At 44.6% G+C, this 22,906-nt stretch overlaps 1 protein-coding gene across 1 annotated transcript in view; it reads right to left on the reverse strand.

Moving 5' to 3' along the window:
* The window catches only part of LOC309560282 (antigen-presenting glycoprotein CD1d-like), a 73,962-nt gene extending 53,141 nt beyond the window's left edge, over positions 1–20,821 (reverse strand). The window contains exon 1 of the mRNA XM_082263882.1: positions 20,752–20,821. The gene's annotated coding sequence lies outside the window, so the exon portion shown is untranslated. The remainder of the gene's footprint in view (positions 1–20,751) is intronic.
* Between the last annotated feature and the right edge of the window lie 2,085 nt (positions 20,822–22,906).

Genomic DNA, 22,906 nt, shown 5'->3' on the forward strand with positions numbered 1-22,906 from the left:
GCTGTGCAAAAGGAATCACAGGTGTCAGGGTGGGAGAGAGAGAGGAGGATAGTGAGCAAGACAACAGAGAAAAAACAGGGGGGGCTGGGGTGGAGAGAGAGAAAACGAGTTTTAGCAAAAGGACCTTCAATAATCTCCCCCGATAAAAACCCCCTTAATTTGTACATATAGAGAATGGGGCCCAGACCATCCGACCGGGCTTTCCATCAATCCCCCTGCCCCCTTACCATATGAGAGCTGGGGGTAACTTCCGCATCCTCTGGCAGTTTGGTCCGGTCCTCCGCCATAAGACCGTCCTAGAGAGGGGTCACTTCTGGCTTAGTAGCTCCCCTGTGGAAGTGGCAAAGCCCTGCTGCTGTGTTCTGGCATGTTTTTATATTGGAATTCGCGCCAGGTATGTGTGGGGCCTGCCCCCTTGAAGTAAGGGCATCCCTCTGGCTTATACAGTGTTTTTTCCCACACTTAAGAGGGCCGACCGCCACTTCCTGTGGCGGCGCCATCTTGATGACGTCATTTCCGGTCCGAAGTCCAGCAGTGTGATGCAGGGGGAGAGAGAGAGGAACCCGTCCACCATCTCCTGCGCGAGCCTGCCCGGAGGCTTTTAGAGGGGCGGCAGACTGCGGGATACCACTGGTGTCACATGTAAGTCCTCCTGGCTCTGTCTTCCCCCATCCCCCCTTAGCCTAAAGCAGGGATGGGAGGCAAAGGAAGCTTCACACTGGATACCCTTTTTTCCCCTTCTAGAGCACTCACCTCTTTAGTAGTGGGGTGGGTTCCAGCATGCTGGAGTGGGTGCCCCCACTCCTCTTTCCTCCTTCACCCCACAGCCTGTGACTGACTGCCTCATCAGCTGTACCACAGCTGTACCTGAATGGCAATGATCGCGGTATAGCCCTCAAACATGATATCAGTGGGGAGGAAATACATTTTTTGGATCTGAGGATTCGGGTCCAGAGTAATAGACTCGTTACATCCACGTTTTTTAAGGAAATGGACCAGAACGGGTTTATTAGTTTGGAGAGTTGCCATCATAGACCCTGGTTAAGGGGGGTCCCCAAAAGTCAATTCCGGAGGCTCAGGAGGAATTGTACTTTGTTGCAAGACTATCATGTAGAGGCCCAGGTTCTGCAGGGACACTTCTTGGACAGAGGCTATGGATCGGATGAACTCGATTCCATTATTCAAATGGTGGCAGAGATGGACAGGAATTTGATTTTAAATCCGGAGAGGGAGATCCTTTCCAACGATGGGGCTGGAGTTGAGTCTACTAAGTTCTCACCCAGGTTTTCCTTCTTCACGTCCTTTTCCTCTCACCATTATATGGTGAAAAGGATTTTGGCCAGGCATTGGGAATTTTGAAAGGGGATAGAGTTTTGGGACCTATCATCCCCAATCACCCCTTGGTCATCTTTAGGGGAGCTCCCCCTTTGAGGCTGAGGATAGCTCCCAATGTTATTGAGCCTCCTGTCAAATCTAAGTTCTTTTTTGACAGAGATGGCTTTTATGCTTGCAGGCGATGTGCCGTCTGTTCTATTACCCACTTGAAACAGAGGAAGTACACCCAATTTTTTCGTGCAATAAAACTGGCATAACGTATGACATCAAGTGCTTTGCCACTTGCATGACAAAAAATGTGGTGTATTTAATCACCTGCCCTTGTGTGCTACACTATGTAGGATGCACAATTAGGGAATTTAGGGTGAGAATGAATGAGCATATCGGAAATATTCGGAGGGATTTCCGAAGCACAATTTGTCAAAACACTACGACAAATACCATTGAAGGGATCCCTCAGGGACCTCTTTCGTGGTCATTGACCTTTTTAAATCCAACTGGCAAGGGGGTCACCTGCGTAGGGGCATCTCACAGTTGGAGACCAGATGGATCTACCTTTTGAAATGTCTTAGACCATCTGGCCTGAATGTAGACATTGATATCAACTCCTTTATTAACAACAGCTAATTCTTTTAAATATTTCACAATTTCTTGTGTTAAATGATACATTTTTATTGTGATTTTTATATATATTATATCCTTGTACGGTGTTTTGCATTATTTGTATCTTTCTGGCTTGTGACCTTGACTCTTTTATACATATATAAATTTTGGCACATTTATATTTATAGAGATTTTAATATAAATGTAAACTTTTCTTTTAACCCCTGCGGCTTTTGGGTTTTAAGTGGAATGTTTTTTCCTTTTTTTATAGTCTCTTATATGATCTTGGTTGATTATAATGGCGGGATTTTTGATTGTTGATCTGGACGATTTTTCACTTATCTTCCGGAGGGGTGCTGTATAAGTGTTTCCACAAACCACGGATACTGCGGAAGTGTGGCCATTGTTATGGTCGGATGTTCACTTTCCGTAGTATACATTAATTTGATTAATTTGATTGTGCATTTTCCGGGGTGTGGATTCGCTTTCTCTCCCAAGGTGAAATTTTTGTCCTGTTCCGCAATCATACATTACTTCCGGTTGCTGCCCAGCTAGCTTGCGGTTCAGGAGTCCCTTCCAGTTTCCCCGTGCGGTTCAGTTGGATCTTCCGGTTTCCTGTATGACGCTGGTGGGTGGGTCCAATGTTCTCTTCCTCTTCCGGACACAATTACTATTTAATGACGTCTTCTGATGTTGACCACTCCCCCCCCTGATGACGCAGTTGCCTGCGAAACATGTAGGCGTAGTACCAGCCAGCGTCGACGTCACAAGCCGGAAAGCTTTCACCGCTGTATGCTGTGTTGCGGTTCTTATGTTTGCAGTTTTATTGAATGGCCTTTTATGCTCATATATTTGGTGAGTGCATTCTATCTTGAATAAATATATACATGTTAAAACATACTTCACTATGGTGTTCCCTCGCTTTTGTATTTTCACATTCGGGAGTGGTGGTGTTTGATTGTTCCTGCTTCTGGGATTTGATTTCTGGATGTCCTGGGAGTATCCATTGGCGGCTTCCTGGGTCAATTGTCCAGCCTTGTAATTCAAAGCATCTAATGACCATTGTGAGAGCAGTGGTCATATTCATCTGGTAAGAGGCCAATCGGCTACTCTATGTGTGGTGGAGGTTTTCACTGTCCCAGTCACTGAATATACGGACTTTCACACAATGAGGTGGTGCTGGTGAATTGGTCAACTCCATATACCATCGTGAAGTGGACTTATATAATTATATCTCTTGCATTTTTACTATTGTTGATTTGCCTATATATTTACAATTTTATAGCGCTGCATTTTATTTTTTTATTTTGTGTATCATATTGTGGTTAATGCTAGCTGCTGTTCTCTGGTAGCGGGGATATTCAACATTTTTATACCACAGGGGGGTGCAGGAGGTACCCAGGGATGCCTGCCATGGGTAAGAAAAGACCTGTTTCCAGGCCTAAAATAACAAACTGGGGAATTGTCCCCTCTTGTTCCGGTGTTTGCAAGACGCAGGAAACACAAAAACTGAGGGGGCAGCCTAGGGCGGCCTGTTGGTCTTTTTTAGTTTTTAAAAAAAAAATAAAAAAACCCAGTAGTGATTACCACCAAAAAGAAAGCTCTATTTGTGTGAAAAAATGATATAATTATAAAAGGGGTGAAAGTGCCTAGTATTGAGGTGGTTCAAGTGGTTGTTACGCAAAAAAAAAAAAAAAAAAACGAGATCCTGTTTCTTTATAGCAGGCTTGTGTTGTCTAACCTGCCTCTCTGGAAACTGTAAAATACCTGCCTGACCCTCTCAGTTTCTATTATCCCCCCTGTAAACTGACCACGGTTTATCATGGCTGCTGAGCTCTGACACCGTGGTCAGTTTATGTGCCTCCGTCATCCGCTGTGTCTCCTCTCTGCTCCCCCATCCCTCCATCCTCTCCCCCCTCTCCTCGCTGCCTGTCAGCTGGGAAGTCTGTGTCCGTGCCCCCCCCCCCCCCGCTCCCATCTCCTTTATGTTCCCATTCTGCACTGTATAAGTGTTTTTTTAGAAACTATGCCTCTAAATACATTTTTGTGCTGTATACATTGCAGGATGGGAGCTTAAAAGAGAGGAGTTGGCAGCAAATCATTATTTAGGGTTACAAACCCTTTCAGGACGTATCCAGCTCTTTTTTAAATCAATCTACTGAGCTGGCTACAACTAGTTTTTAGTGAGTCTTACACATTTTCACAGCTTTTAATCTTAGGAAACTTTTCTGTATTTGGAGGTTAAATCTCTTTTCTTCCAGACGTATAATGCGACCCCCTTGTCCTCTGTTATGGCCTAAAAATTAATAACTCTACATCAAGTTAGCTATATGGACCATCTATATATATGGTGATCATACCACCTTAACCACTTGCCGACTGCCTCACGTCTTTTTACTGCAGCACTCAGCCGCTTACAGGCAAAGTGACGTAGACCTACGTCGCTTGCCAAAGAGCCTGTAGGGGGTGAGCACGCGCCGCCTGCGGCACGCTCCCTCCCCCGCTCATTCCCTGCGTAGCCAGCGCGTGCTCTGATGGCCGCTGGCCACTCGTGATCTCCCACAGGAAAGAGAGAAAGACAAACGGCTGATGTAAACACAGCCGTCTGTCATTCTCCTTGAAGTGATCACAGAGGCTATTTGATCTTGCTATATAGAATCACATGTCTCTGTGATTACTTCACAAGCCACGCCCCCTAATAGTTAGAATCACGCCCCTAGGGACACACTTAACCTCTTGTTCACCAATAAAGTTAACCCCTTCCCTGCCAGTGTATTTTTACAGTAACAGTGCATATTTATAGCACTGATTACTGTAGTAATGTCACTGGTACCCCCAAAAGTGTCAAAATGTCAGTCAGGGGGTCCAATCTGTCTGCCGCAATGTCGCAGTCCCGCAAAAAAAAACGCAGATCGCTACTATCACTAGTTTAAAAAAAACAATAAAAATGACATAAATCTTTCCCGTAGTTAGTAAAAGCAATAACCTTTGCGCAAACCAATCAAAATACGATTATTGCTATTTTTTTATCAAAAATATCTAGCAGAAAACAAATTTGATTTTTACATTTTCTTTGAGAATTTCATATAAAAAAAATTGAAAAATATTGTTATTTTTTCAAAATTGTCGCTCTTTTTTTGTTTATAGCGCAAAAAATAAAAATCGCACAGGTGATCAAATACCACCAAAAGAAAGCTCTGTTTGTGGCAAAAAAAAGAATGTCAATTTCATTTGGGTACAGCATCACATGTACACGCAATTGTCTGTTAAAGACACACAGTGCCGAATCGCAAAATAGGGCCTGGTCTTTGAGCAGCCAAATCTTCCGGCGCTGAAGTGGTTAATTGCCTCTTCTCAAAAGACAAAACATTTTCCATTCAGCTATTTGTTCCTCATAGCTGAGCTCCTCCATGCCTCTTATCAGTTTAGTTGCCCTTCTCTGCACTTTCTTCAGTTCCCCGATATCCTTTTTTGTGAACTGGTGCCCAAAACTGAACTGCATATTCCAGATGAGGTCTTACTAATGACTTGTACAGGGGCAAAATTACGTCCCTCTCTCTGGAGTCTATACCTCTTTTAAAAGAAAAGCAAATAAACTGAGCTAACCTTAAGATAAGCTGCTAGCATAAAAACAACTGACAAAAAGAAGTTGATAAAATATGGAAAAAATGATAAAAAATGATAAACCGTGCAGCGCTAGTAAAACATTGCATGTAAACAAATATATGCAATCATAAGTGTCCAAATAAAGTCCATGGTGATGTATAAATAACAAAAATCCCAAGTGTCTGTAAGGTGAAGGGAAAGGTGTCCAAAAACTGTAATAGGTGATTGTGGTGCACGTGATTTCCCAACAACGACTGGAGATGTTATAAGTAGGGATGATCGAACGGTTCGGGTCGACCATCGGTTCGACCTGAACATTGACTGTTCGAAATTCGGCCGAATTCCGTACTTTTTGCTGAAAAAGTTTGGAATTTGGCAACCAGAACCGACCAAAATGCAATGGCACAGGAACTGGGCTTTAAAAGCCCGTGATTGGACCAGAACCATCAGTAAAAGCCAATTGAGGGGGCAGGAGGATGCTAGGAATGTGATTGGAGTGACCAGTGGGTCCAGAGGCCAATCAGTTGTGAATACACCCCCCAGTATATAAGATAGCCCCGCCAAATCTCTAGCATTGTAATACAGGGGCTGTGGAAGAGAGTGGAAGCAGTTCTGTTACTCCTGCTTAAAAAGTGTAATTTAGCAATTATTAGTGTGAGAAAAGGGATATCTCTAGATTCAATAATCTAGTTTCTGTAGGGAAAGTGTTAAGTGTCAGGCTGACCGTAGTGTAGTGTAGGGTGAACTGACTCTGGCTGCTATGGCAGGGTGACCAAACTCTTCTATGTCAGGGTGACCGCCATAGAAAAAAGATTGTTTGTATTAGAATTGCAGTAGAGCAGGGATATGGCTCCGCTATTTTCACACCTGGGCGTTTTTGTTGCACGCGTTTATTGGGCTTTTTTGTGGACGTCTTTGTAGGCAGGCATGACATCTGAACTTCTGTGTAGGGGTATATATACACACACATATATGTACAGTATATATACACATACACACATATACTGTAGGTGTGAAAGTAGCAGAACCCTATGCCTGCGCTAATGAAATTATTTGCAGGCATAGGGCTCTCACAGGTAGCGCCGTATCACAGGGTCACTCACATGTAGCGCCGTATCAACCACTTTGCACTTTTATTCAATCTACTAGGATGATGTTCATTGGGGTTATTATACTGCTCTTTATTATTGCATCCGTGGTATTATTACAGAGCTTTTTTCAGATGTGATATATTTTACATGACTTATTTGTATGTGCTTTTCATTGATGATTTTATGTTGATTTACTAAATTTGTATTTTATATAGGGATGAGCTTCGAGTTAAGCGTAAGTTCGACTCGAACCTTGGCTGTTCACTCGTTCGTTGAATGACGAACAAATGGGATTCTTTGTGTTGAGTTCCCGCATTATCATGGACTCTGACCTCTGATTCCAATAAATCACCTGCTGGCCAAGGGATTCAAACTCCCAACCATCTCAATTGCAAGCCTGGTATTCCACCACCTACACTACCGTCAAGGCTGCATAGGCTGAACATACTCTTTTTAAGTGACAATTTTAAATGCCATTTTTTTCTTTTAGAAATGTCAGTATTGCTGCAGCAGGCTACATACATCGCACAAATGCACCACTTTACAGGCACACTAAGGGGGCCCCCCCAGGCACAGAATTTTTCATTTCTATTGTTTCACTTTAAGCATTATTAAAATCACTGCCCCTGTAAAAACGATTGTTTTAAAAACTTTTTGTTTTGCATTGATTCATGTCCCCCAGGGCAGTACCCAGGTCCCCATACACTTTAAAATGAGGACTTTTGATTTTTCATGTTCATGTCCCATAGACTTTAATGGAGTTCTCATGTTCACTAGAACATTTCCCATTTTATATATAAGATTCTCAGTTTATGTTCAGTGTTTATGGTACCATCAAAGTCCATTATGCCTCCATTCTTTTCTTTATGTATATATAAAGACTAGGACGTAGGTACCCCTTTATACAATCTGACACTTTGGAATTTATCTTGTTAGATTACCAATTTCTTTTCGTTACATTCATAAGTAAATTTGTTTTGTTTCCTTTGTTTTCGACCGGATTCTAATCAAATTTGAATTGAAACTACTGAATCTATTTTAATTCATTTTTAAAAATAGCTGGTTGTTAACCACTTTACCACTAAGTACTGTAATAGTACTGCGGCAAAGTGGCTCGTTCCCGTCTGACGACGTAGACCTACGTCGCCAGACTCCTCCCCTGTAGGCGGCGCTCGCGCGCCGCCGGAGGCGCGCTCCCGCTGTTTTCATTCACAGCGGGAGTCGGGCCAGGGGAGGAGCAGTGGCGATCGCCGCTGCTCTGCCCCGATCGTCGGGGATCTAGTGTGGAGATCCGCCCGCCTGTGTAAACACAAGCGGGCGGATCTCCTCAGTGACAGGGAGTGACAGATCGGAGTGTTCAGCATAGCTGGACATCCGATCTGTCCCTGTCTCACACAGTCACCTCCCCCCCCACACGTCAGTAAGCACCAGGCATACATTAACCCCTCCCTCTCCAATAAAGTTAACCCCTTCCCTGCCAGTGTCATTTTTACAGTAACAGTGCATATTTATAGCACTGATTACTGCAGTAATGTCACTGGTACCCCCAAAAGTGTCAAAAATGTCAGTCAAGGGTCCGATCTGTCCGCCGCAATGTCGCAGTCCCGCAAAAAAAATCGCAGATCGCCGCCATTACTCGTTAAAAAAAAAAAACACCAAAAATGACATAAATCTTTCCCTTTGTTAGTAAACGCAATAACTTTTGTGCAAACCAATCAAAATACGCTTATTGCGATTTTTTTTTACCAAACATGGGTAGCAGAAAACAAATTGGCCAAAAATTTTAAAAAAAATTGGTTTTTACATCTTTTTTGGGGGGAATTTCATATAAAAAAATTTGAAAAATATTGTTATTTTCTCAAAATAAACGCTCTTTTTTTGTTTATAGCGCAAAAAGAAAAAATCGCACAGGTGATCAAATACCACAAAAAGAAAGCTCTGTTTGTGGGAAAAAAAGGACGTAAATTTTGTTTGGGTACGGCGTCGCACGACCGCGCAATTGTCAGTTAAAGTCGCACAGCGCCGAATCGCAAAAAGTGGCCCAGACGTAAGACAGCAAAATGCTCTGGTGGTAAAGTGGTTAAGAAGCAGGGCGGCCGGCAGCTTAATAACTATGACTTCTCTGCTGTCAGAGAAATTTACGTTTTTTTGGGGGGGATTACTTGATTTTAAGGGAAACCCCATGCCAAAATGTAAAAAAACAAAAAAAAACAGCGCGGGGCCCCCCTCAAAATCTTTCAGAACATGCAGCTCGGCAGGTCAGGGAAGGGGGAAGATGAGCAAGGGCACCACCCCTGAACCATACTAGGCCACATGCCCTCAACATGGGGGGATGCTTTGAGGAACGGGGACCTCCATGCTGTTTTTTTTTTTTCTCATTTTCAAATGTCGGCACTGATTTGTTTATATTCTGCTGACATCGGGAATTCCGCTAACAGCAGATGAGTCATGGTTGGTAAGAACGCCACAGCACACCACAGAATTTCATTAATCTTTTATTTGGATTTGTTGAAATTCATTACTGTTGTATTCGAAGTTCAGATACATTCGAATCTTGATTTGGATCAAAACTACTGCACGTGTCTAGGGGACAATTAGTCCATATTCTCAAAAATGTCAGCTTTAGCTATCAGACCAAACCGCAAGCGGACAGGTTGTGCGGGATGTTGTCACTTCAGGAAGCCACACCCTACATATTTCAGCATAATAATGAGCTGATGTCTGATGACTGATGGCTTGGTAATCAACTATGTTATGGCTTGCCACCTGCACAGATCCTTTGACTGTTTGGTGACCACGTCTCTTCCTGCTGCTCGCACTGACCCACCAGTCCCAGCCATCTCCTGCAGATAACTGCACTCCTGGAACCACAGAAACAGTACTCTTTTGTTCACCCTTTGTTCAGCCTCCTGAACTTCCTGGTCAGTAAACATAGCATTGTGTATAATTCCTGCAGCTGCAGCCATGATCCTGGTATTATTTTTACAGGCAGCAACTGACTTTCCAGTAAAAGCGAACCAAGCAATCTGCCCAATCATTTTAAGGGTGCATGGATGCGTCCCCAGCCCGTTTCCTTTCCAGGGCTCTCCCATTCTACCGGGGAGCCCAGGACCACTGGTCGGCTGTGCACAGAGGAAAAGGAGGAACATCTTTTCCTCCCTCTCCTCTGTAACAAATTAAGTTGGAAGCATTGAGGATTTCATCACTTCCAGTTTCAGCTGGGTGTTTACCTGGCTGCTACAGCTAGTCAAACAGCCGATCTAACTGTGGGGGGGGATTGACTTGTGAAATAACCATAGAGACCTGTGATCCTATATAGAAGTATCACAGGTGTTCTGTGATAATTTCAGAGAGAACAACGTTCAGCTGTGTTTATAACAGCTGATATGTTTAATATCTATTTACTCGATGCAACATCATATTGTATATTTTACCAAAAATTGGGTATTATATTGTGTTTGTTCACACTAAAATTCATTAGTTATTCATTATTAATTGTATTTTTTCTTGAAAATTATTTGCATTTGATAAATGTCTGATATAATAAATTGCAGCAACAACCATTTTAGTTTACAGGGCCTTTGTTTTCAGAAAAGATTTAATGTTTGCAGGTTCTAAGCAATTTTCTAGCAAAAAGAATGATGATTTTAACATGTATATGAAAAAATTCAAAACTGCCCTATGCAGTGAGTGGCAAAAGACCAGGCAAGGTGGTGTGTTTCAGCGATATGTGTTGCTCTTTAGAAAAGTGAGTCTTTTCACCAACAAATCATGCCTGATAACATGATACAAATCCAAACTACAGCCAGGTTCCTTTTAGGAAAGGCCAACTTAGCATGAACTTGCTAGGGATAACAGTATCATCAGTTGTAATCAGTAGGGATGATCAAATTTTTGAAAAGTTTGGTTCGACCAGAACACCCAAACTTCCCAAAAGTTCGGGTCCGGATTCCCGCACCCCATTGAAATCAAAGGGACCCGAACTTCGGTAATCAAAAAACACAATTTTGAAGCCCTAAACCCAAAAAATGCCCCTAAAAAAATGCCTAGGGTTCTGGGTCATGCCCCAGGGACTATTAATCACACAAAAAAATTCCTTAAAAATTGTCGTTTTTGATAGAGAGTCAATTATTGAAAATATTATTGAAAAAAAAATGAGATTTCTTTGGATTTAGTGTCTGGGGGGTCTAAAAATTGTCCCTGTGAAGTTTCAGCTCTGTAGCATGTCTAGAACCAGAAAAAAAGATAATTTTTCTTAGAATTTTTATTAACGCAGGCGTTTATTGTGCATTTTTTGGGCGTCTTTGGAGGCAGGCATGACATCTGAAATTCTGTATAGGGGTATATACACACACACACACATATATGTATATATACACATACACACATACAGGTGTGATAGGAGCATCCCCATAAACCCTTAATCTACAAACTAAGGTCTGCAGGCATCGACTACAAGGTTTGTGTTAGGGTGCTGGTGGTAACCTGGCGACAGAGATAGGCCCCGATGTCCGCTAGAGGGCGGAGCTTGGACGGAACCCCCAAGGTAAGTGACACAGGCTAGCCTGAGGTGCGGAGTCTAAGTATCCACCGGTTTTCGCCAGAGCCTCTAGTGGTGAGGATGGAGTTCGCTGCGTGTGGATACCAGGTCGCGGTCCTCAGGGTCGCCCCACCAGGGGTGAACCGATCAAGGTCCGAAGGCGGGTAAACAGACAAGGGAGATCCGAGAGAATGGTCAAACAAGCCGGGGTCAGGACGGGCAGCAGACGAGCGGAGTCAGGAACAAGCCAAAAGGTCAACAGGAAATCAGCAGCAAACAGGTCACAGGTTCAGGAACAACAGCAGGAGCTGAAGACAAGACAGCACTGAACCTGTGTGCTGATCCAGCTTAAATAGAGCTCTTTCTAGATGAGAGGGGTGGAGCCGGAATAGCCTGTGAGTCTTAACTCATCCACTGCCAGAGCCTTCCTGACAGGTTCCTAACATTGCCCCCCCCTTAAGGGCAACCTCCGGGTGCCCAACAAGCTCCTTTTTTGTGGATGAGCACGAAAAAATGCTTGGATTAGGTCCGCAGCATGGACGTTCCGTTCAGGCTCCCAGGAGTTCTCTTCCGGACCATAACCCTTCCATTTGATGAGAAACTGTAGCTGGTTGCCTCTCTTTCGACAGTCCACCACAGCCTCAACCTCATACTCCACTTCTCCATCCACGAACACAGGTTCTGGGGTACCTGAACTTCTACCAGGGAAGTTATCGGGGATCACGGGCTTCAGTAAGGAAACATGAAATATGGGATGGATCCGAAGGGTATCGGGTAGGGATAGTTCATAGGACACATCATTGAGTTTCCTTTTAACTGGAAATGGACCAATAAATCTGGGAGCCAGTTTCTTGGACGGACAGGCTAGGCGGAGATTAGCCGTGGAAAGCCAGACCCGATCGTCAGGTTGAAGAATCAACTCTCCCTTCTTTCTCTTGTCAAAGATCCTTTTGGACGCAGTTTGGGCCTTAGCTAAGGTCTCCCGCAGAAGGTTATTATTCCGGGAAAAGAAGTTGACAGTGTCTTGGACTGCAGGAACTCCGGATTCACATGGAATATCTGGTAAGAAGGAGGGATGAAATCCGTAATTAGCGAAGAAGGGAGATTGGCCAGTAACAGAGTGCTTGGAATTGTTGTAGGAGAATTCTGCAAATGGTAACAGGGCTACCCAGTCGTCCTGGACAAAGGTGGTAAAGCACCGCAGGTACTGCTCCAGGGTTTGGTTTGTCCTCTCAGTTTGTCCGTTGGTCTGTGGGTGGTAGGCTGAGGACATAGACAGCTCGATCTTTAACAATTTACATAAAGCCTTCCAGAAGCGGGACGTAAATTGTACCCCTCTGTCAGAGATGATGTTCCTGGGAATCCCATGGAGTCTTATGATCTCCTTAATGAAGATCTCTGCAGTTTCCCTTGCAGAGGGAGTACCCTTGAGGGGCAAAAAATGGGCCATTTTAGAGAGTCGATCTACCACCACAAAAATGGCAGAGCACCCTGCAGAAGGTGGAAGTTCCACGATAAAATCCATGGCAATTGTTTGCCAGGGCTGATCAGGGATGGGAAGAGGTCTGAGAAGGCCCCATGCCTTACTTCTGGCGGTTTTACACCGGGAACAGGTGGTACAGGAGAGTACATAACTCCTGCAGCTCTCTTCCATGTCAGGCCACCAAAAAGAACGCTGCAGGAGGTCAAGAGTTCTATGGACGCCAAAATGACCGGCCAGAGGGTGATCATGACAGGCAGCCAGAATTGCTGTTCTGACCTCTTCCGGGACGAAGATCTTGTCTTTAACCCATAACAAGCCATTTTTGTGCACCAGGGGTATTCCGGGTGGACCAGGAATGTGGGCAGAGGCTTGCTCAAGACGGGCCTTCAGATTTGTGAATAAAAGTAGGAAGTTCTTTTCGGATAGGATGGTGTCAGGTACTGAAGTTTCCTTCAGGCTATCAAACATCCGGGACAGGGCATCCGGTTTAACATTTTTAGACCCAGGCCGATAGGTTATATGGAATGAAAACCTTGAAAAAAAAAAGTGCCCACCGTGCCTGACGGGGTCTCAAACGTTTTGCAGATCTCAGATACTCAAGGTTTTTGTGATCCGTAAAAATAAGAATAGGGTGTACAGCCCCCTCAAGCAAATACCGCCACTCTTCAAGTGCGGCTTTGATCGCCAGAAGTTCCCGGTCCCCAACATCATAATTCCTCTCTGCAGAGGAGAGTTTCCGGGAAAAGAAGGCTATCGGGTGTATCAAGTTCTTGGTTCCCTGTCTTTGGGAGAGGACTGCCCCGACAGCAACTTCAGAAGCGTCAACCTCGAGGAGATAGGGTAAGGTGGGATCTGGGTGACTCAACACAGGGGCTGATGTGAAGAGCTTCTTAAGGACCAAGAAGGCGGACTGGGCTTCGGGGGTCCATTGAAAGCAAACACTCTTCTTGGTGAGCTGAGTAATGGGAGTGATGATATGAGAGAAACCCTTAATGAACTTTCTATAGAAGTTGGCGAAGCCAACGAATCGCTGCACTCCCTTTTTGTCAGATGGAGGTGGCCAATCCAGGATGGCAGAGACTTTCTGGGGATCCATCTCTATACCCTCTGTAGAAATTATTAACCCCAGAAACGGGATGCTGCTCCGCTCAAATTCACACTTCTCGGCCTTAACATAGAGACCATGCTGACGGAGGCGGCCGAGGACATTTCGAACATGCTCGCGATGTTGCTCCAGGGATGTAGAGAAGATTAGGATGTCATCTAGGTAAACTATGACAAAGATATCCAGCCAATCCCGGAAAATATCGTTCACAAAGTGTTGGAACGTAGCTGGGGCGTTGCAGAGGCCAAAAGGCATCACAAGATATTCGAAATGCCCGAACCTGGTACGAAAAGCTGTCTTCCACTCATCGCCTTCTCTAATACGGACTAAGTTGTAGGCCCCGCGGAGATCCAACTTAGTGAACAGGACAGCAGATCTGAGCCGCTGAAAGAGCTCGGGAACCAGAGGGAGAGGGTAGCGGTTCTTAATGGTAACTTTATTCAAGTCTCTGTAATCGATACAAGGTCGAAGGGAGTGATCCTTCTTTTCTACAAAAAAAGATACCTGCCCCTGCCGGAGAGGTGGAAGGACGGATAAACCCCTTCTTCAGACTTTCGTCCACATAGTCCTTTAAAACGTCCAGCTCACGTTCAGATAGTGGGTAAATTCGGCCAAATGGGATCTCGGCTCCCGGGAGCAAGTCGATGGGGCAATCATATGAACGGTGAGGAGGTAAGGTCTCAGCTCCCCGCTTACTGAAAACATCCAGGAAGTTGTGATATGCCTTGGGTACAACAGAACATAAATCAGGCTCAGATTCGAGACAGAACAGAGTTTGGGGGGACTTGGATGGAGCGGGTAGACAGGAGTTCCTGCAGTAAGGAGACGGGAACTGGACGGCTCCTGTGATCCAGTTGATTTGCGGGTTGTGTGCCTGCAACCATGGCAATCCCAGGATAATGGGAAATAAGGGAGATGCGATGACATCCAAACGTATCAATTCCTTATGGCCAGATGGAGAGACCATTGGAAGAGGAAGGGTTTCTTGGGTCACGGGTCCAGACTTGATGTGGGAGCCATCGGCCAGGAAGATAGTGAGGTCCTGGGTCTTGGTCTGGAGAGGTATGCCTTGCTGCCCCGCAAAGGAACGGTCAATGAAACAACTGCAGGCTCCCGAGTCAATGATTGCTGTAACCTGGACGGGTCCTTCTGGGAGTTGCAAAGACACAGGAAAGGCTAAGTGGGAGGTGGAGGTAACTGATGCCACACAACTGGAGGGCAAGACTGGCAAAGACTTATGGTGTTTTGCTACGCAAGTGCGCACATAATGGCCAGCTTCTCCGCAATACAGGCAAAGATTACCCAGCTGGCGGCGACGTCTCTCCTTTGGAGACAAGACAGGCCGCATGACCCCAAGTTGCGTGGGTTCAGGAGCATCAGGCATGGCTCCGGCGGGAGCAGGGCTGGGAGAGACTGCCCCAGCGGAAGGGAAGTGTACAGGAGGTGCTACTCGTGGCAACATCCAGGCTGGCCGAAACTGCTGCGTTGATCGTACCGCCCGGCGTTCTCGGAGCCGACGGTCGATTTGAATGGCCTGGGAGATCAAATCCTCTAGTGCATCGGGGATGCCCACCCGGGCCAATTCGTCCTTCAGTGCTTCGGACAATCCTAGACGGAACTGGTACCGGAGTGCAGCCTCGTTCCAGGAGGTGTCGGAACTCAGGCGACGGAAGTCCGTGACATAGTCTTCTACGGGTCTGCGCCCCTGCTGGAGAACGTGTAGCGCAGCTTCTGCGGTGGAAGATCACTGTGGATCGTCATAGAGTTGGGCCATAGCCTCAAAAAATGACAATAGAGAGTTCAAATGGGGGCTACCCTCTTCAAGGAGCCGATGGGCCCAGGACTGGGGTCCGCATAGTAGCAATGAAATAACAAACCCCACCTTGGTGGCCTCCAGGGAGAAGGTCCGGGGTTGCAAGGAGAAGTAGAGCTGGCAGGCATTGCGAAACGCTCGGAATTTACCCCGATCTCCGGAATATTTTTCAGGGGCAGGGACCCGAGGTTCCGGTGGCAGCATCACTACTGTGGGGCTGGAGGCCGGTGCTGCGGTTTCGGCAGCGGAGGAGGGAGCAGATGGCGCAGTGGAATCTGCCGTGAGGGTTACAGAGCGTAATCGTCCCTCTAACTGTGTATAGCCATCCTGAAGCGTCCTCGCGGCTTGAGACAGGGCTGCTAGGTGTTGGCCGATCTCCTCTAACGGTGAAGCCTCTCTTGCAGGTTCCGACATGTCTGTCTTGTACTGTTAGGGTGCTGGTGGTAACCTGGCGACAGAGATAGGCCCCGATGTCCGCTAGAGGGCGGAGCTTGGACGGAACCCCCAAGGTAAGTGACACAGGCTAGCCTGAGGTGCGGAGTCGAAGTATCCACCGGTTTTCGCCAGAGCCTCTAGTGGTGAGGATGGAGTTCGCTGCGTGTGGATACCAGGTCGCGGTCCTCAGGGTCGCCCCACCAGGGGTGAACCGATCAAGGTCCGAAGGCGGGTAAACAGACAAGGGAGATCCGAGAGAATGGTCAAACAAGCCGGGGTCAGGACGGGCAGCAGACGAGCGGAGTCAGGAACAAGCCAAAAGGTCAACAGGAAATCAGCAGCAAACAGGTCACAGGTTCAGGAACAACGGCAGGAGCTGAAGACAAGACAGCACTGAACCTGTGTGCTGATCCAGCTTAAATAGAGCTCTTTCTAGATGAGAGGGGTGGAGCCGGAATAGCCTGTGAGTCTTAACTCATCCACTGCCAGAGCCTTCCTGACAGGTTCCTAACAGTTTGTTTTTGAATAGAAAACTGGTTACAGGGGCGTGTGAAAAGGGTGGTAATAAATAAAGCGTACAGACTGGTCTGGAGTGGTAAGTGGGGTCCCCCAAGGCTCAGTTCTGGGACCAATTTTGTTCAATTTATTCATAAATAACATTGAGCACAGGATCACTAGCTCAATCTCAGTTTTTGCGGATGACACAAAAATGGGCAATAACTTCTTATCAGGATATAGAAATCTTACAGAATGACCTGAACAAAATAACAGAGTGGGCAACTACAGGGCAAATGAAGTTTAATGTGGAGAAGTGTAAGGTATTGCACTTGGGGACTAAAAACATGGACGCAAAATACGCTTTAGGTGGGGAACCTCTGGGGGAATCAAGAATGGAGAAAGATCTGGGAGTCTTAGTAGAAGCTAGACTAAGCAATAGCTTGCAATGTCAAGCTGCAGCTGCCAAAGCTGGCAGAATATTAGCATGCATAAGGAAGGGGATTTATTCCAGAGATAAAACTATAATCCTACCACTTTATAAAACACCGGTCCGACCACATCTGGAGTATTCTGTCCAGTTCTGGTTGCCAATCCTCAGAAAGGATGTGCTGGAACTGGAGAGAGTCCAGAGAAGGGCAACTAAACTGATTAGGGGATTGGAGGGCCTAAATTTTAAGGAGCGTTTGCATGCGCTTGATTTATTCTGCCTGGAGAAGGGACGCCTGTGAGGAGACATGATATCGATTTACAAATACCTCAATGATGATCTCAGCATAGGAAAAAACGATTTCGTCTCAAGCAGTGTTAAAGGACACGTGGCCACACAATGAGATTAGAGGAGAGGCGGTTTAACCTTAAGCTACGTAAGGGGTTTTTAATGTAAGGGCAAAAAGATTGTGAAACTCTCTTTCACAATTGGTGGTAACTGTGGAGAATATAGCTACTTTTAAAAGACTCTTGGACATGCATCTAAAAGATCACAACATTCAGGGATATGGGAAATGAATACGTCCACTCACACCTACACAGGTTGAACTGGATGGACTGCTGTCTTTATTCAACCTCAACTATTATTCAACTATGTAATGTTGTGATGGAAAAATTGGCTGGACACGCTCATCCACAGTGCCGTATTGTTAAAGTCTGTTTTAAACTTATTAAAGTATTGTCCTCAAAGTGACTTTGTCAACACGGGGCCAATTTTACATAACAGGATAGCATATAAGATTTTATATGCTGACCTTTCAGGCAGCCGGTATATTGAAAATCAGCTGCATCGCTGCTGCCCAGCTGCTACAAGTATTCTTCCTGGTGTGCAGATTACTTAGGGTCAAGTAACAGGGCCTCTTTAACTTTAGAGGTTAATTTTCCAAATCCCTTCCTTCAAAAGCATCTCACTCAGCCCACTTCCACTATTTTCACATATATAGTTTTATTTTAAAGCTGCAGTTTCTACATAGGCCCCATGCACACAGGGCGTTTTTGCAGCTGCTGTTAGGAGCATCAGGTGTTTTTTTTGCACCTTAAAAATGCCCCTCTATGTTATTCTATGGCCTCACGCACACAGGCTTTTAGGAGCTCTAGGGGCATAGGCATTTTTAAGCTGCAAAAAAAACCCAGGGCCAGTGCGTTAAGGAGCAGCAGCGTTAAGCTGTAAAAACGCCTGATGCTGCTAAACACGGCTTAATGCTGTATATCGGCTTTTAGCAGCGTCAGGCATTTTTTAAGATGTGAAAACTTTTTCCGCAAAAAGTTCGGAATTTGGCCGAATTTCGAATATTCAATGTTCGGGTCGAACCGATGGTCGACCCGAACCGTTCGATCATCCCTAGTAATCAGCACAGGTTTACAAAAGGATGTTCTTGTCAAACCAATCTGTTAACATTTTAGGAGGAGGTGAACTGTGAGCTAGATAGGGGGAGACCAGTGGATGTGGTGTATCTGGATTTTGCTAAGGCATTCAATACAGTTCCCCTCAAATGCTTAATCTACAAACTAAGGTCTGCAGGCATCGACTACAAGGTTTGTTTTTGAATAGAAAACTGGTTGCAGGGGCGAGTGAAAAGGGTGGTAATAAATAACGCGTACAGACTGGTCTGGAGTGGTAAATGGGGTCCCCCAAGGCTCAGTTCTGGGACCAATTTTGTTTAATTTATTCATAAATAACATTGAGCACAGGATCACTAGCTCAATCTCAGTTTTTGCGGATGACACAAAAATGGGCACCTTAAAAACGCCCCTCTAAGTTATTCTATGGCCTCATGCACACACAGGCTTTTAGGAGCTCTAGGGGCATAGGCATGTATAAGCTGCAAAAAAAAACAGGGCCAGTGCGTTCAGGAGCAGCAGCGTTAAGCTGTAAAAACGCCTGATGCTGCTAAATGCGGCTTAATGCTGTATATCGGCTTTTAGCAGCGTCAGGCATTTTTTAAGATGTGAAAAATTAAAATGTGATTGGTCACAAATAGAAGAGAGTTGTGTTTATTTAAAAATGCTGCTAAGCACCGACGTGCATAAACGCGCCTAAACGCACATTGACCCCAATGCGAAATGCTGCTAAAGGCGAGTTTTTGACGTCGCTTTTTCCTGGCATCAGAAATAGGTTTGCAGCTAATTTTTTCTGATGCCCTGTGTACATGGGGCCATAAGATTGGCACTAAAGGGGAACTGAAATTTTACTTCCTGTATAGGATTTAACAGATCAAAAAAAGGAAGCAAAAAAGAGACTTAAATTGTAAGGGTTTACCTACAATGTATTACAAGAAATTACAACCATGTAATGCAGAATCCAAGCCTAAATTTGTTTAATTTATCAAAAGTCTTTAACCACTTAAGCTCCGGACTGTTTACCCCCCTTCCCGACCAGGCCATTTTTTGCGATACGGCGCTGACAATTGCGCAGTTGTGCGACACTTTACCCAAAGAAAATGTACAGCTGCAAGAAAAAGTATGTGAACCCTTTGGAATGATATGGATTTCCGCACAAATTGGTCATAAAATGTGATCTGATTATTATCTAAGTCACAACAATAGACAATCACAGTCTGCTTAAACTAATAACACACAAAGAATGAAATGTTGCCATGGTTTTTATTGAACACACCATTTTAACATTCACCGCAAAATTATAGCCTCTCGCCTTAATTTCTGACCCAGGAGTCCCCCAGGGTCAAATGAAACTATACCCCAAATAACTGCATTTGACCCTGGGTGACTCCTGGGTCAGAAATTAAGGTGAGAGGCTATAATTTTGTGGTGGTGCTGAACTGGAGCACGCTCACGGAAGTGTGGATTTGGACACTGATGTTATATTGGGACCACAGCATCACTTTTTCACTTGGATTTTGATTTTATCACATGATATTTGTAGCACTTTAATTTTTTATGTGATTATCTGAGTCATATATTTTTCTATTTGATTATTTGAGTCATATATTAAGCACTTATTTATGATCTGGCGAAGCACTTTTTTGGTTATATTTAACCAAATTAACCTGTCTAATAATATGCATTAAAAACAGGGGTTTAGTTGCACACATTTGCAAATACATGCGTAAGTAAGGCACCCCTGATATCTGCAGACCCTAACTTTACCTTTAAAGAGTCTCCACAATGAGAGCATATGCATTCTGATGGATAAATGGGGGACATGTGACTGTTGCTCTCATTATGGAGACTCTTTTAAGGTAGAGTTAGGGTCTGCAGATATCCGGGTGCCTTGCCGTGGCCTGCAGCTTATGCATGTATTTGCAAATGTGTGCAACGAAACCCCTGTTTTTAACGCATACTGTTAGACAGGTTAATTTGGTTGGTCTCAGGCTGGTTGGTAAGTTGTGACTGGAAATTCCTTGGCTTTTTTGACCCAATCCTAACCCTAACCTAACCTTAACTCTAATCCCTTACCTTAACGGAAAAAAATAAGAATAAATTAATAAGAATAATAAAAAAAGAAATAAAAGCTAAGGTAACAGTTAAAAAAAGCTGAAATACCTAGCAACAAATGATGCAACTGATAATAGCTTTCTCTATTGGCTAATAAAAAAACGTCAAAGCTCAAAAACGCTGCATAAAAACGAGCCAATATCGCGCATAAAAACACGTAAAAAAACACCAGAAAAAGCTCAAAGACGCTACACTCAGGTGTGAATGCAGCCACACTTTGATGATATAAGTTGTGATGCATAAAGAACGTATTGTACAATAATGTAATGAATATAAAACAGATCCATGTTATTTTCTTACCTGCAGCTGCAATGCTCAGTAGTATGAGAAAAGATACAATAAAGGATGGGATAAGAACCTTCATCTCTCTTCTTTAAAACTGCTGTGAGGAAAAAAAAGAAAATTGTCTAAAATATTGAAGTAAAGAGGAAATGGACTTGTATGTTCGTTTTCAGCAGTGTAGATTGGGAAGCCTGAAGCTCTTGTAGTTGAACTGTGAGCAACCTACTGTCTATTGGGTAGGTTCCTATTTCTCTCAGGATCACCAAGAAAAAAATGACATATATTGGATGTAAGCATGTAGGCAGGTTTTAAAAAAAACACCAAAAAGGAATCCTGGGAGTGGTAACTCTGCAAAGTGCTAAACCCAAATAGAGTGGAAGTGAATCCAAAAATACTGTTACACAAAAACAAAACAGCACAAGGATAAAGCACCTCAATAGCTACTAAATGCAGTTTATTTACACTGGACATAAACAGTATAACAAAAAATACAGTGTGTCCGCTAACCCCCCTGGGGGGGTCCCCTAACCCTATCAGCCCTCCTGCTAAAATCCCACCATTCCACCTGAACCCCACCCCAGTGAGCCCCCTGTCCCCTGTATCCCTCCTAAACCCCAATCTTCCCTCCCTAATATTATGTCCCCTCCGATGGCCCTACAGGAGAGCTATATAATCAGTGGATACTGTATAACGCAGACCAGGATAAGTGTAGATGAAAACAAACAGGTTGTAATCCTGTAGATCAGGGGTATCAGAAATAATCACAGGTCACATCAGAATTATGGTTGCCCTCTTTTTCTCTCCAAAACTGCACCAAACAGTGAGTGTGGCCAAATTGCACAGTGGGAGAATCTTAAATGGGCAATAAAATGCCATGAGTGTGTTATGTACAGAGTCCAGGGGTGCGCTATGTACAGAGCGCAACGTTCAGGGGTGCACTACATACAGAGTGAAAAGTGCAGGGGTGCGCTATGTACAGAACTTGCTCCACTCATTAAAACTCCCCACATTATCTTCATCTCAACTCCAAATTCTATCTCTCCCATTCTCACCAACAGAAATAGAAAAAGTCATTAAAGTCCTCCCCTCAAACAAAGCTCCAGGAGGTGATGGTTTTGTTAACGAATTCTACATACAATTTGCTCCTATCTTGTCCCCTCATCTAACTGACCTCTACAACCATGTCGTGACCCCTGGCTCCGTACCTAAAGAAATGTTACAATCCGTGATAATGATCCTCAAATTAGGTAAAGATCCAGAACATGTGCAAAATTATAGGCCTATATCCCTCATAAACACCTATATGAAATTGTGTGCAAAAATTCTTGCCAAGAGGTTAATGCCAGTCCTCCCATCACTGATCACCCTGATCAAGTAGGTTTTATCCCTGGCCGCCAGGCTACTGATGCCATGAGAAGACTACTCTCCCTCATACATCACCTGGAACCTGAAAAAAACGCCTTCTCTGCTTTTGTCTCGAGACGCAGAGAAGGCGTTTGCCCGAGTACATGTTCCTATGGGCAGTTTTACAAAAATTTGGTATTACAGATTGGCTCCAAAAAGCCATTCTCTCACTCTATTCCACTCCCTCAGCTAGGATCCTATCAGATGGTATACTGTCACAACTAGAGTTGAGCGGACACCTGGATGTCCGTGTTTGGCGGGTTCAGCCAAACTTGAAAAAAAAGTCCAGGTTCGTGTCCCGGACTTTTTCCGAACTTTACTCGGACACCGAACCCCATTGAAGTCAATGGAGACCCAAACTTTCAGGCACTAAAATGGCTCTAAAAAAAACAATGGAAAGGGCTAGAGTGCTGCAAATGGCAGCAAAATGTAGTTAAGAGCATGGCAAGTGCTCTGCAAACAAATAACTTAAAACAACAAAAAAAAAAACTGAAAAATAAAACAATTTTCTTCATCTGTGAAGGACGAGGCCCATATGGAGTAGGAGGGAGGATAATACACTGGCTGCAGGGCACGCCAGCACCTCCAAGGCGTAAAGGGCAAGCTCAGGCCATGTGCCCAATTTGGAGACCCAGAAGTTGAAGGAGGCAGACCCGTCATTCACTACATGTAGGCATGTGCACACATACTGCTCCACCATGTTGGTGAAATGCTGCCTCCTTCTAAGACGTTCCATATGAGCTGCTGGTGCTGCTGTTTGTTGTGGCGT

Source organism: Pelophylax lessonae (assembly GCF_965119305.1).
Source record: "Pelophylax lessonae genome assembly, chromosome: 7".
Taxonomy (NCBI): domain Eukaryota; kingdom Metazoa; phylum Chordata; class Amphibia; order Anura; family Ranidae; genus Pelophylax; species Pelophylax lessonae.